Source organism: Trachymyrmex septentrionalis, unplaced genomic scaffold (genome assembly GCF_001594115.1).
Source record: "Trachymyrmex septentrionalis isolate Tsep2-gDNA-1 unplaced genomic scaffold, Tsep1.0 scaffold7, whole genome shotgun sequence".
Lineage (NCBI taxonomy): Eukaryota > Metazoa > Arthropoda > Insecta > Hymenoptera > Formicidae > Trachymyrmex > Trachymyrmex septentrionalis.
The window spans coordinates 1404318-1415252 of record NW_017305884.1 but is presented as its reverse complement, the minus strand read 5'-3'; the positions used below and the strand labels follow the sequence as shown (position 1 = coordinate 1415252).

Genomic DNA, 10935 nt, shown 5'->3' with positions numbered 1-10935 from the left:
CAGAATAGATATGTACACACAATCGTCAGACGTGAGCAAGTTGATGGGTGAGTCCCGGAAGGCACTATAGATCACGAAGGGTCTGGTGGACCATGGATTTGCCGGGTTGGTCTAATGCTTCTAATGACTGTCAACTATTCATAGTGAAACACTCTTCACTAAAGTGAATCTCTCTCTCTCTCTTTCTCTCTCTCTCTCTCTCTCTCTCTCTCTCTCTCTCTCGCAGAGAGATCACTTTGTGCCAAGTACAGGTCAAGAAAGTGACTGCCCGGTGAACATCCTACGTCCAATCCAGTTGAAGGCATGTTGTAGCATACGTCAGTCAGGAGGTATCGCATAATGTGCCACGGAGATCCACGGGTGTTCGGATGGTGAACTCGCTCATCGGCTCGCGAACGGCTCCAAAGACTGTTCGCCCCGAAGATTGTGCTCCAATATCAATTCTCTCTACGTTCCTATCGCGCTTCCTCCGTCCGTGGTTCCTCAATCCGCGCAGGATATCTCAGATAGCCACTCTGTCACCGAGTCACAACTGCCACTTTCCGCGCAGGATACTTAGTGGAAACTCGGTTAAAAGTGGAAAAGTGCGGGACATTGTTTGCCAAAAAATTGCAAGAAGAATCGGGGAAAAAAGATTTGTGCTACAAGAGAGTACAGTGAGAGTCCAAGGGTGCGAGTGCTACTGCCAGCTTAAAGGAAAATCGAGAGCTACCGGGATATGAACCCAGGTATGTGAAAAGTCGTCCATCATGGTGTCGTCATCGCCGTGGTGAAGCGCAATAGTGGCCGTAATGATGATCGAAAATCTCTTTCGCCGCCGTTTTGCGAAAGAATTCAGTGAAGTTCGGTTCGTTTCACGATCGGTGCGACGGTATGACGGGGTGTTATTGAGTGACGGGGTGCTTTCCTTCCCGTGATAGTTCCAATATCTCGATTTAGTGAAACTGCGGAAGAGAGCGTAGTCCTACACGCGGTGTCGTGCAATTCTCTCGAAATCCAAAATAAATAGTCCCTGATTATTCATAGTTTCTTATGATGGCAAATCGAAATAAGGATCTACTGGATAGAGCTAAGTCGAAAATAACGAAGTCTTATCCAGTCGAGCTTCAATAATTGATTAGTGCAGCAGACAATTTTTAGCAGAAACAGATTTGTTATCTCCAATTCAGAGAAAAAAGTGTCTGTATGAAGGCTTTAAAATCATTCGATAATTCGTTCTAACACGAAAAATCGACTATTACGTTTATACAATCTCAAATTATTGTAACTCTGTTATGTGTACACTAATACGTGCACTGATACTCTTTTTAAAAACAAAAAGAGAGTAAGCGGAAGCTTAGACGAGAGTCAAGCTTCATATGTCAAACATCTTGGATTTAGGCGTGACTCGGTGATGTCGATGCGAGGCCGGCCAGTGCGTTCTCATGTGAACTCGTGTGAATACAAAAAACTTTTTTTTTTGTCTCATGCTGATACTGCAAAAGGTTGTCTTGGAACTTAGAAGACAGTTTCTCGTAACGTACGAGATGTTGTGCTTGCAGAATTTCGGAAGTACTTAGAAACATCCGATTGTTGAAGAAGGAAATTGTCTAAAGTCTGACTAAAGAAAAAAGTAATTTCCATGCCTTTTTCCATGCCCATACACATATATATATACATTTGTATATGTAAATTTGAAGACCTACAATGTAGGACTCGTTTAAATCATTCTCGGTTTATATTATGATTCTTCTTGGCCATTGCGCTCTCTTTGCTAGTGCTCTGCATGGCAGACAATAACATTTTTTGTCTGTCTTTTTTCTTTCAAAGGCAACGTGCACCCCTGTCATAACTTACATTTCTTATCCTTTATTCTTCTTCATGGATTTCCGCTCTTTTGATTTTATGCGAAAATCTGAGTGGATACGTAAAGAATGTTTTCTTCTTTATCCCAGTTCAGCCGTATTATAATCGGATTGTAATTACGAAGTTTCCACACGTTGCAAGCTTTTGCCAAAAATTCAGGAATAATATCGTTTTGCATCATTTTAGTTCCAGTGCGTTACGATTTCTTCTTTATGCTCCTAATTAGACATTAATGCTAATAAACCGCAATTATATTCCATTCAGGAAGATTTATCTTAAGTATCAATCATCGACAGCAAGTCGATTGCTTCGCGAAGATAAATGAAAAAATTATTTAACCATGACAGAAGCTCTCAGATAGCGAAAACCAGAAGCGCCACTACAAACTCGGAACTTTTTTTCGAGCGAGTGAAGAATGTGTTATCGGTGTTTGTGGTGTTTGTCGTTTATGTTTGATACCTCGCGTAACGTAATGCGCTCAAACTTAATAACGCTGCGGGAGCCGTACACTTAAGCACGGGAAATAGTGGGATTCGTACCATACATGAAAACATCATCATCGATTTGAGGTCTGTGCTGAGTGAGGGTCGAGAGAGAGGAAATGCGTGCGACACGACAGATTTTGATACCTGCGTAGATAAGAGAAACCGGTGTCAAGGAACGTCTGTTAGCGCCACATACCAGCCCCCTATTTAGATATCGCGTTTTTGTTTACTTTCGTTTTCGGGGAAAGTATCTTTCGATTTATTCGTCAAAAACACCGGCCATGCAATTTAATATATATATATATATATATACCGATATAACAATGAGTAGAAACATTCCGTCTATATTTCATATAACCCTCGTAGATGCACAGCTTATCACTGTGGGAACTCGTAAAGTGTCAAAAAGTATCGTAAAGTATTTGAAATTTCGGATTGTGTGGCGTATTCTTTACGATTGAATGAAGTTCTTAGTGGACTTTTTTGATGATCGAATAAAATTCGATTTTCAATGGAGTTTTGACTGCTGTGTGAAGTGTTAAAATTTATGGGCGTTACAAGGGAAATATTAGGATATTTTTGGACTCTGGCAGAATTTGAAATGAGATTTTTCCCTTTTTTCAGGTAGTTCTTTTTTTTCGTCACTTGTGAACCACAACTGTCACCTTTCTGACACTTTTATATTTTTGTTTACATATCTTACCCTTCGGATTGGAATACGCATCCAAACGGTGTGTTATATATGCTCATCTGATTAACACAGAAATGCTGAATAGAGAAAAGTATTAAAATAAAGTTAAGCATCAATAACTGTTTTTAATAAAATTAGACATATTGTATTTAATGGATGCAAAAGAAAAAATGCTTGTGATATAGCATTACGTAAATAGACAAGAATTGACAAAATTGAATAAACATTGAATTAAATTCTATTATTTACATTCCTATTACGTTGAATTTATAAAATATATTGTGGCATATTAACTACATCTCAAATAATGGCTTAATGTATTCCAGTGCGTATCTATATGATTAGTCGTCAAATATTTCAACAACTCTAATTTTCGCGGCAAGTTTCTGACTACTCTCGTAGTCTGCGCATTCCGCTCATCTTCGAAGTTCTCGTGAAAAGATCTTGATTGACAGAGAGATCGATTATATAGGGAGGAAAAAGCTCGCATATGTTTAGCATTGCAATATCTCTTCAAGATTTATCACGCAGCCCTAAATTAAATGCTATGCAGCGGGAACAAGTGCTTTTCCGGGTCTACCGGTATGGCGACCTTAATGGGACCACGTGCAAACACGGAGATTTTTCGAGAAGAGGGAAAAGGGAAGAGGAGAAGGGGAAAAGGCGAGAAAGGGAATTCACCATCGGGGTCAACGCGGTGTCGCATTGCCGATACTTCTCGTGCGTACGTCACCGCGATTTATTCCCGCGCGTAGTTATCGTAGGTACTGCAACGGTATACCGACGACTAATTAAACGCGATTGATATACACGAGAAGTTTGCGTTGCCAGCAAGCGTAATTGCCGCCGCCGGAGGCGCGGAATGAAAATGACGAAAGGCGGAGAAATGTGCGGGGCGGGGAGGGGATTTGTCCCTGGCTGTATTTTTTTTCCCGTTCCTCGTGATCACGATTCCGCGATTGTGAGAAAATCGCAACGTGGCACGGGCGAGGAGGAGAGGGACAGACGTACAGCAGGTTATTGATTGTAATTAATAGTCGCGCGCGGCCGGAATTATTCGTCGTTAATCGGCGACAGTTACGGCAAGGCGCAACGAACGCGCGCCTATTAAAAGCGATATTTCACGATGGCGTCCAATCGCGCCTTACAGGCTCCACTTATGAAACTGATCCCGAGACATCCGCGATGGTAATGTACAGCATTACGATTACGAACGTTTGCCTAATTGCGATCACCTTGTCTCACCTGTCGGCGGCGATATGTTTACCGCGGCGAACGATAAGCTAAACGGAATTAGCTAACCTGTTATACGTCGTAGACAAATGTGGTTTGAAGTAAACGATTGCTCTAATGTATCGTGGAATAAAAATGTTTTACAGCACGTTACCTGATATGCTTTAGGTGTTAATGACGACGGTACAGATCCTTAAAAGGAAGAACGACGTGTACTTCAATGTGTCGCAGACTGTCGAAAGGATTACTATTGAAATGAACTTTGACTGAATTTTTACCTAAAATTAAAAAAATGTTTAGACAATATATCCAAAATCTGGACATGCGACGGGTCGCGACGTCTCAATACCTTACAACAGAAAAAGTACCGAGTTTCTGTCCCGCTTAAAAAAAATCAAACAAAAAAATTACTATGAAGAAAATGAAAGAAAAACGAAATATTTCATTAGCACACTCTGAAAAAAAAAATTTATTTATATGAGAAATGAATTTATTTCATATTAAAATAAATGTTTATTCAAATATGGCGAGATAAAATTTTATTCCTAGCAAACAAGCCATCTATTTTTTTTTTTGTGTGCAATTGAACGAGATATTTTTTCATAGAAATATTTCATCACGATCAAATTTTTATATAATTAATAAGTATCGAAGAAAATGTCGTAAGCAACATTTGTTTCACAGCACTACGATATTTTTCTCTCAGTGTCAAAAAAGGACATAATTATTAAAAAGTAAACAAATTAAAAATCTTACGCTTCGCACAAGAAATATAATAATAATTTAGTAAAGAAAAACGAGCGATAATGATCATTCCGTATCTACTTCTAGTTTTTAAGATGTCTCATATCCGGATTCTGACATGCGTGTTGTCTAGGCATTGTCATAATTCGACCGAACTTACTCGTTTTATAATAATTAGTGACTTTACTTGCCATTCGCCGATAGATTTGAAAGCCGAAGAATTGGAAACATTTAGAAATACTAGTTGAGTTGATTTGAAACATTGGTGACTTTGAATTTCCGTCGAAAGATGGGAGATTTGGAACATTTAGGGAAAGTAATTTTCTCCGAAAGAAAGGTGCAACACACCGCTGGTTTGTAGATATTTCATAGTGCGTGTGTCCGGTTTTCTAATATTGCTGCAATTTGTTTGGCCGGCCGAGGCGAGGAAGAGAAGGAAAGGGGTAAATAGTTCCCCCGGGGCTAATTAATTACGACAACGTGAACGTGTGGGGAGCACACTCGCTCGCTCGCTTTCTCTATTTCTAATTAGACCGAGTGAACCTAAACGAGCACATGCCGGGTACCTTTTTTTTTTTTTTTTTTTTTTTTCTTTTATTCATCCGCGGTTTCGCGATGTCGATTATTTCGCAAATACATTAATCATCGCTCTCTCGCTCGAAATCGTCGACGCTGGCGATCGCTGACTGATTGAAATAGCCTCGTGTGATATAAATAAATTAACGCGCGCTGGAAAAATAACTCTCGTTATCCCGCGTATCTATTATTTAATTGATTTTTATCGAGCGGAAACCTCGGGGGAAAAAAATCATTCATCCATCTTGCGACTTTGCAGTATAAGATTATATGATCGTTCGTTATTAACATACATTATTAATAATGCGACGTTAACAGCTCCTAAGCGCGTCTCATTGTGAGCAAGTACAGCCGGACAAAAAAAGAGCGTGATTGAGATTAAGTGACTCGTTTCGCCGGAGCGGCGCTGCCCCCGGTCTCAAAGTCGAATCCGCGAAAAGCGTTTAACAGCCGGCCGTTCTTACGGCGATAAATCATTAGCGATTGGTGGACGGAATATCATCGCGCGGCGCGTTATCGCCGCGATTGCGAGGACTCTCGCGGAAGGGACGACCGAGGCGAGCCGGGCAATTAAAACGGCTATAATTTATTATCTCGCGTTTGTGTAACTTGCTTATCTCCGGGCGGGCACGAGGACTGTGCGACAATTAAAACGCCCGTTAAAATATTCTTTTTTACACCCCACCTGGCTTTTATCGCGCGGAAATCCACCGGGTTGGTCAGCCGCCGCTTCTATCTGTCGCAAGCAAGCGACGAGCTATCTTCGTCGACGCTGGCGCCGGCCGGTCGTCGAATCCGAACGGACGTCGTGCGTTGAAATCACCGCGCGAATTAGTTCTCGCCGAAAAAATTCAGCTGGACGCTTCGCACGCCGCGACATCCGATTGAAGAGGTAAAGGTAGCGCTTGAGCGTTGTGCCTATACATACAGACTATCGCCTGCACGGAAAAGAATAGTCGTAGTTGAATGAACGAGACATATTCGGTTGAAATGATATCGCAAATTTTAGAGAAGTGAACGAAATTTCTAGTTATTATAACCAAATATTTTAGTTGCAACCAGAACGTTTAAGTGCGAGTACCGGTTAGAGTTCAGTTTGTGAGTACGCAGTAATAATATCCAAGTAGCCGGTTATTGTGATTACAAGAAAAAAAGATCATGATTGAATTAACGATGATATATACAATTAAATAAGTTATTGATTAAACTGAAGAAAAGTTCCGGTCGTCATAATTAAATAATCTGGTATTTTAATCGGAAGTTATTTTTGTTATTTTCACAAGGATTCACACGACCGAAGGTATCTTGGTTATCGTAATCAGAATATATGCAATTAAGCTTATCTTGATTATTTTAATCAAAATTATGGATCGTTCATACTTCACTAAGCGATCTAGTTATTATACGTGTATTACATATTTTAAGTTATTTCAACCAACTCTTTGTTCCGTATAGATTCTCATATATTACATTGTCAATAAGTTATTTTATTAATTTAATGGATTTTAGAAAAAAAAAGAAAAAAAAGAATGTCGAAAAGGAAAAACCTGGATGAGGTTTCCGTCAAATTTTTTCATAATTTTCATGCCATGAGAGAATACGTAGACAATTTAATATGTTGCCTTTGCAAATAATTCAGTGTAAGAGAATCTATTGCTGAAAAGAAACGCCATAAGAATATGCGGTTCGTTCAAAGCGGACCACAAGTTACAAAAACAGTTTGTTTATTCGAAGAAAAAAGAATTGCAGATCTCCGAAAAGGCATCCGCAGTGGCATCCTCGAAGTTCCCGGCATATCATGATTCCCAGTGTCATAAATCTTGCCCATTTAAATTTCACGTCTGTCGATTTCGTTGTGAAAGATTTCTGTGAGCCGTCTTTAACTTTACGACTCGTTCGATTGTCTGAACACGAGTCAAAGGCGACTCGCCCGTCAAAATCTTTATTCAGCGATTTAAGCGACGATCGCGCCGTGGCGTGCTTCCGACGACGATTCGGAACGTAATCCTGTTATCTCGCGCGATCAGCCTCCATTAAAACGACTCTAGCTACTTTCTCTATCTGAAACGATCGGTCGGTTTAATGGACACTGCCGATCGACGACGGTGCCGCGAACGGGAAGAGGGTTCCCGGTTTCTCGCGATTCGCACTGATTCAATGAAAAATGAGGGCGCCCGTTCTTCGGCAAACGCTCGCGTTTATCGCGCGGCTGCGTTAATTGACACGACGACCGTGATTCGTCGGCGAAGCGGTACAAAAAAATACCTAGGTGGCGATACGCCTCGTCCTTAACGCTAACAATGCTGGACGTGAATTATGGTGATCGCCCGTCACTCGGCGAAACGCGCTTAAATTCCCAAAACGTGTACTTGGCGCACGAGATAATTGACGTATATCACATTGCAGAGAGGGGATACGTTTTTTTTTTTTTTTCTATATTTTATTATGGCGTAGGAACAAGTTAATGAAGAGAGTTTCCTCTTCTCATACAAAGCAATTTAGAGATTGATATCAAAAAAATGATTCGCACGATAGCATCGTAGATTTATAGATACGGCGGTTTTTGTAGTTGAGAAAAAATATGTCAAATTAACCCGAAGTGTGTATATCAAGTTAATTATAATAACCAGAAATTCCATTCAGTTTTATACCAATAAAACTCTTATGTATCACGTTAATCCAATCACGCTCTTTTTCTTCTCGTAGTCATAATATTTAGATAGATTTGGATATTTGAATTATTACTACATACGCACTTATCAAATTCTAATCGGTATCGTGCCTAAACGTTGCGGTACCGAAATATTCGCTAATAAGCAGAAATTCTGTTTGCTTCCACCCCAACATTTGTTGACCAAATTTTATTAACTGTGACTTGTTTCTTCTGTAAATGATTTTCGCGAAGTAGCTGCATAGTCGACGGAACATATAGACATATAATCTGTGCAAATTGTGTGAAAACAGCAGTAGTTTATGTCTGCTGATAGTGCTGCGTAGCTATACTCCATTTGAAATCGAGCTTTACATTTCAGTGGGAACACGATTTTTTCCCATTCCACGAAGAACCTGAATTTACGAAGCTACGGTATTTCTAAATTAATCGACATCCGCGATTGTCCGAAAGAGGAACTTTTTACTGTGTCCGCTGTCTTGTCGCGAAATTCTACGACGCGTAAATTAGGGCTGAACACGCAGAACTCTCCGAGCCGGTGGCCTGGAATCCGCGAGATTTTTGCGTCCCGCTGAAAAATATGACGGACTGATTCGAGGACACGAAGCGACCGTAAAATTTTACGTCGCCGATTGAGCGCCGCGCCGATGCCGACGTGTACACCGATCGCCACTACGTCGCTGCGCCTAATCGCGGACGAGGCGAAATAAAACGCGCCTCTCGTAGCGCGTTGATTTCAGACAGTGGCGATCGCAATTCGCATTGTGCGTTTTGTCCGATCACGCGTGGAAAAATTACGCGGTACAATTACGTTCGAAAAGTAGCCGAGGTCGTTCGTTCAATTACACAGGTCTAATATCGCCAGATCGATTCGTCGCCGGTAAGCATATTTCTTGTTTATAACTATGTCAACTGTCGTTACGTTACATCCCGAATAGTGCTCGAATAAAAATTTCAAGCATTTCGACACGATAAAATTATTTTCGAGCCGGTTTCCGAGCCTGTCTAAATTCTTAGATACTTCAGCGAAAAAAAAACCGATAATTTTAGAATGTTCTTCGTCGAGTTTTTCTCTTTTTTTTTTTTTTTTTTTACAAGTTGCACGTTGCTTATTCTATTAGCATTAATCACAATTATTACGGCGCACGCGGAGGAAATGGCGAAAGGTAATGCAACTTCGTATCGACGTAATTACGTTATCTTCACTCGCGTGATAAGATTGGCTCTCGCTAATTCGCTAACCGGCGTAAATATATCGCGGGTAATATTATCTGTGATGCTAAAATTAGTTACCGGAACGCGACCGTATCGTTACCCGCCTCGAATTGCTCGCAATTTCGTAGCGTAGCGATTATTCCGCCGTGGAGTTTCGGCACGGACGGGGGAAAAAAAAAAAAGAGGGCGGCGGCGGGAGGGGGGAGGGGAAAAAAGAGCGCGACTTGTGTCCCCATGATGCGATATTAGTGTTTGGCGGGTGATGTTTAACTGCAACGTGGAACGACGACCGGCTTTACTAATAAGCACGATTTACAAACGATATACTATATAAACGGGGCGGCGTAGGCCGCGCCGTCTGTCTCGTCCATCGATTAGGAATTCCCGTTTCGTGCTGCGCGCTCCTAGTTCTCGAATCGCCGGCGGTAGCTTCCGCGGCGCCCTAATCTCGTATTCATCAAGAAGAAGGCCACCCTCCCCCGCCCTCTTACAGTAGATTTGCATGAAACTCGTAGAAATAAACTCGCTTGAATTGTACGCTATCTATATATCGCTTGCCATGTCACGTCCCGGCTGATTATTTTTCGAACCGCGACATCCTCGCGCTTTCCTTCGGTTCCTCTTACCAATATTAGGAATATATCCTTTTCCCCTCTGTGTTATTAAATCGACTCTTCTTTTGAAGTTGCGCGAAACAATGCAATTTCTTCGCTCCCCCTTTCGGCAGCTCTTTGATCAGCCAACCCGCTGCCAAGTTTCCAAACTGTAATCGCAGTGACAATTTGTTACACGTTTCTGTTAAACGTCGAAGTTATCTCGAAAAGTTTCTTGTTGTACAAATAAAGAAAATTAAGGGAACGTTTTCATTAAATGAAGAAACATGACGATAAAATGTTCAAACCATTTCGAAATTTATAACGAAATCTGTTACTTATCTCAAATAATCAAATAGTTTTTAATACGTGATTAAAACTAGTGTGTATATATATATGTGTGTGGATACAAATAAATTTGTTATTTAATCTGGAATGTATTTCTATCAGCAATTAATTCTTTTTGTAATGTCCTAATGATTAAAACTTAGAGTATATTCAGAGTAAATATACAAATACAATATAATCTGTTATTCGACGTATCTGGAATGCATTCTTTATCATACATTCGAATCAATTATTCAGTTCATAATGGTCTTTCCTTCTTACATGGTAAAAAATATTATGTATCTGTATCACGTTGTGTAAAAAACTATTACATGTGATTGTATTTTTTAATATTTCAATTGATATTCAAACATTTCTTAATGTTAAAATAACACAATTTATGAATAAGTGCACGAGTAACATAAAATTAATTCTAAAATATCTCGTAAATTCTAAGATAAACGAATAAAACGTGTTAACTTGACATATTATAATGTCAATTTTGAAATATGATTGCTTACAAATCGTGCCGATGTTATAATTGTTACTTTCATA

At 40.2% G+C, this 10935-nt stretch overlaps 1 protein-coding gene across 3 annotated transcripts in view; it reads left to right on the top strand.

The window, feature by feature from the left end:
* The first annotated feature begins 228 nt into the window (after positions 1-228).
* LOC108753567 (zinc finger homeobox protein 3) overlaps positions 229-10935 on the top strand; it is a 172176-nt gene continuing 161469 nt past the window's right edge. For all 3 annotated transcript variants that reach the window (XM_018495250.1, XM_018495249.1, XM_018495251.1), the window contains exon 1: positions 229-728. The gene's annotated coding sequence lies outside the window, so the exon portion shown is untranslated. The remainder of the gene's footprint in view (positions 729-10935) is intronic.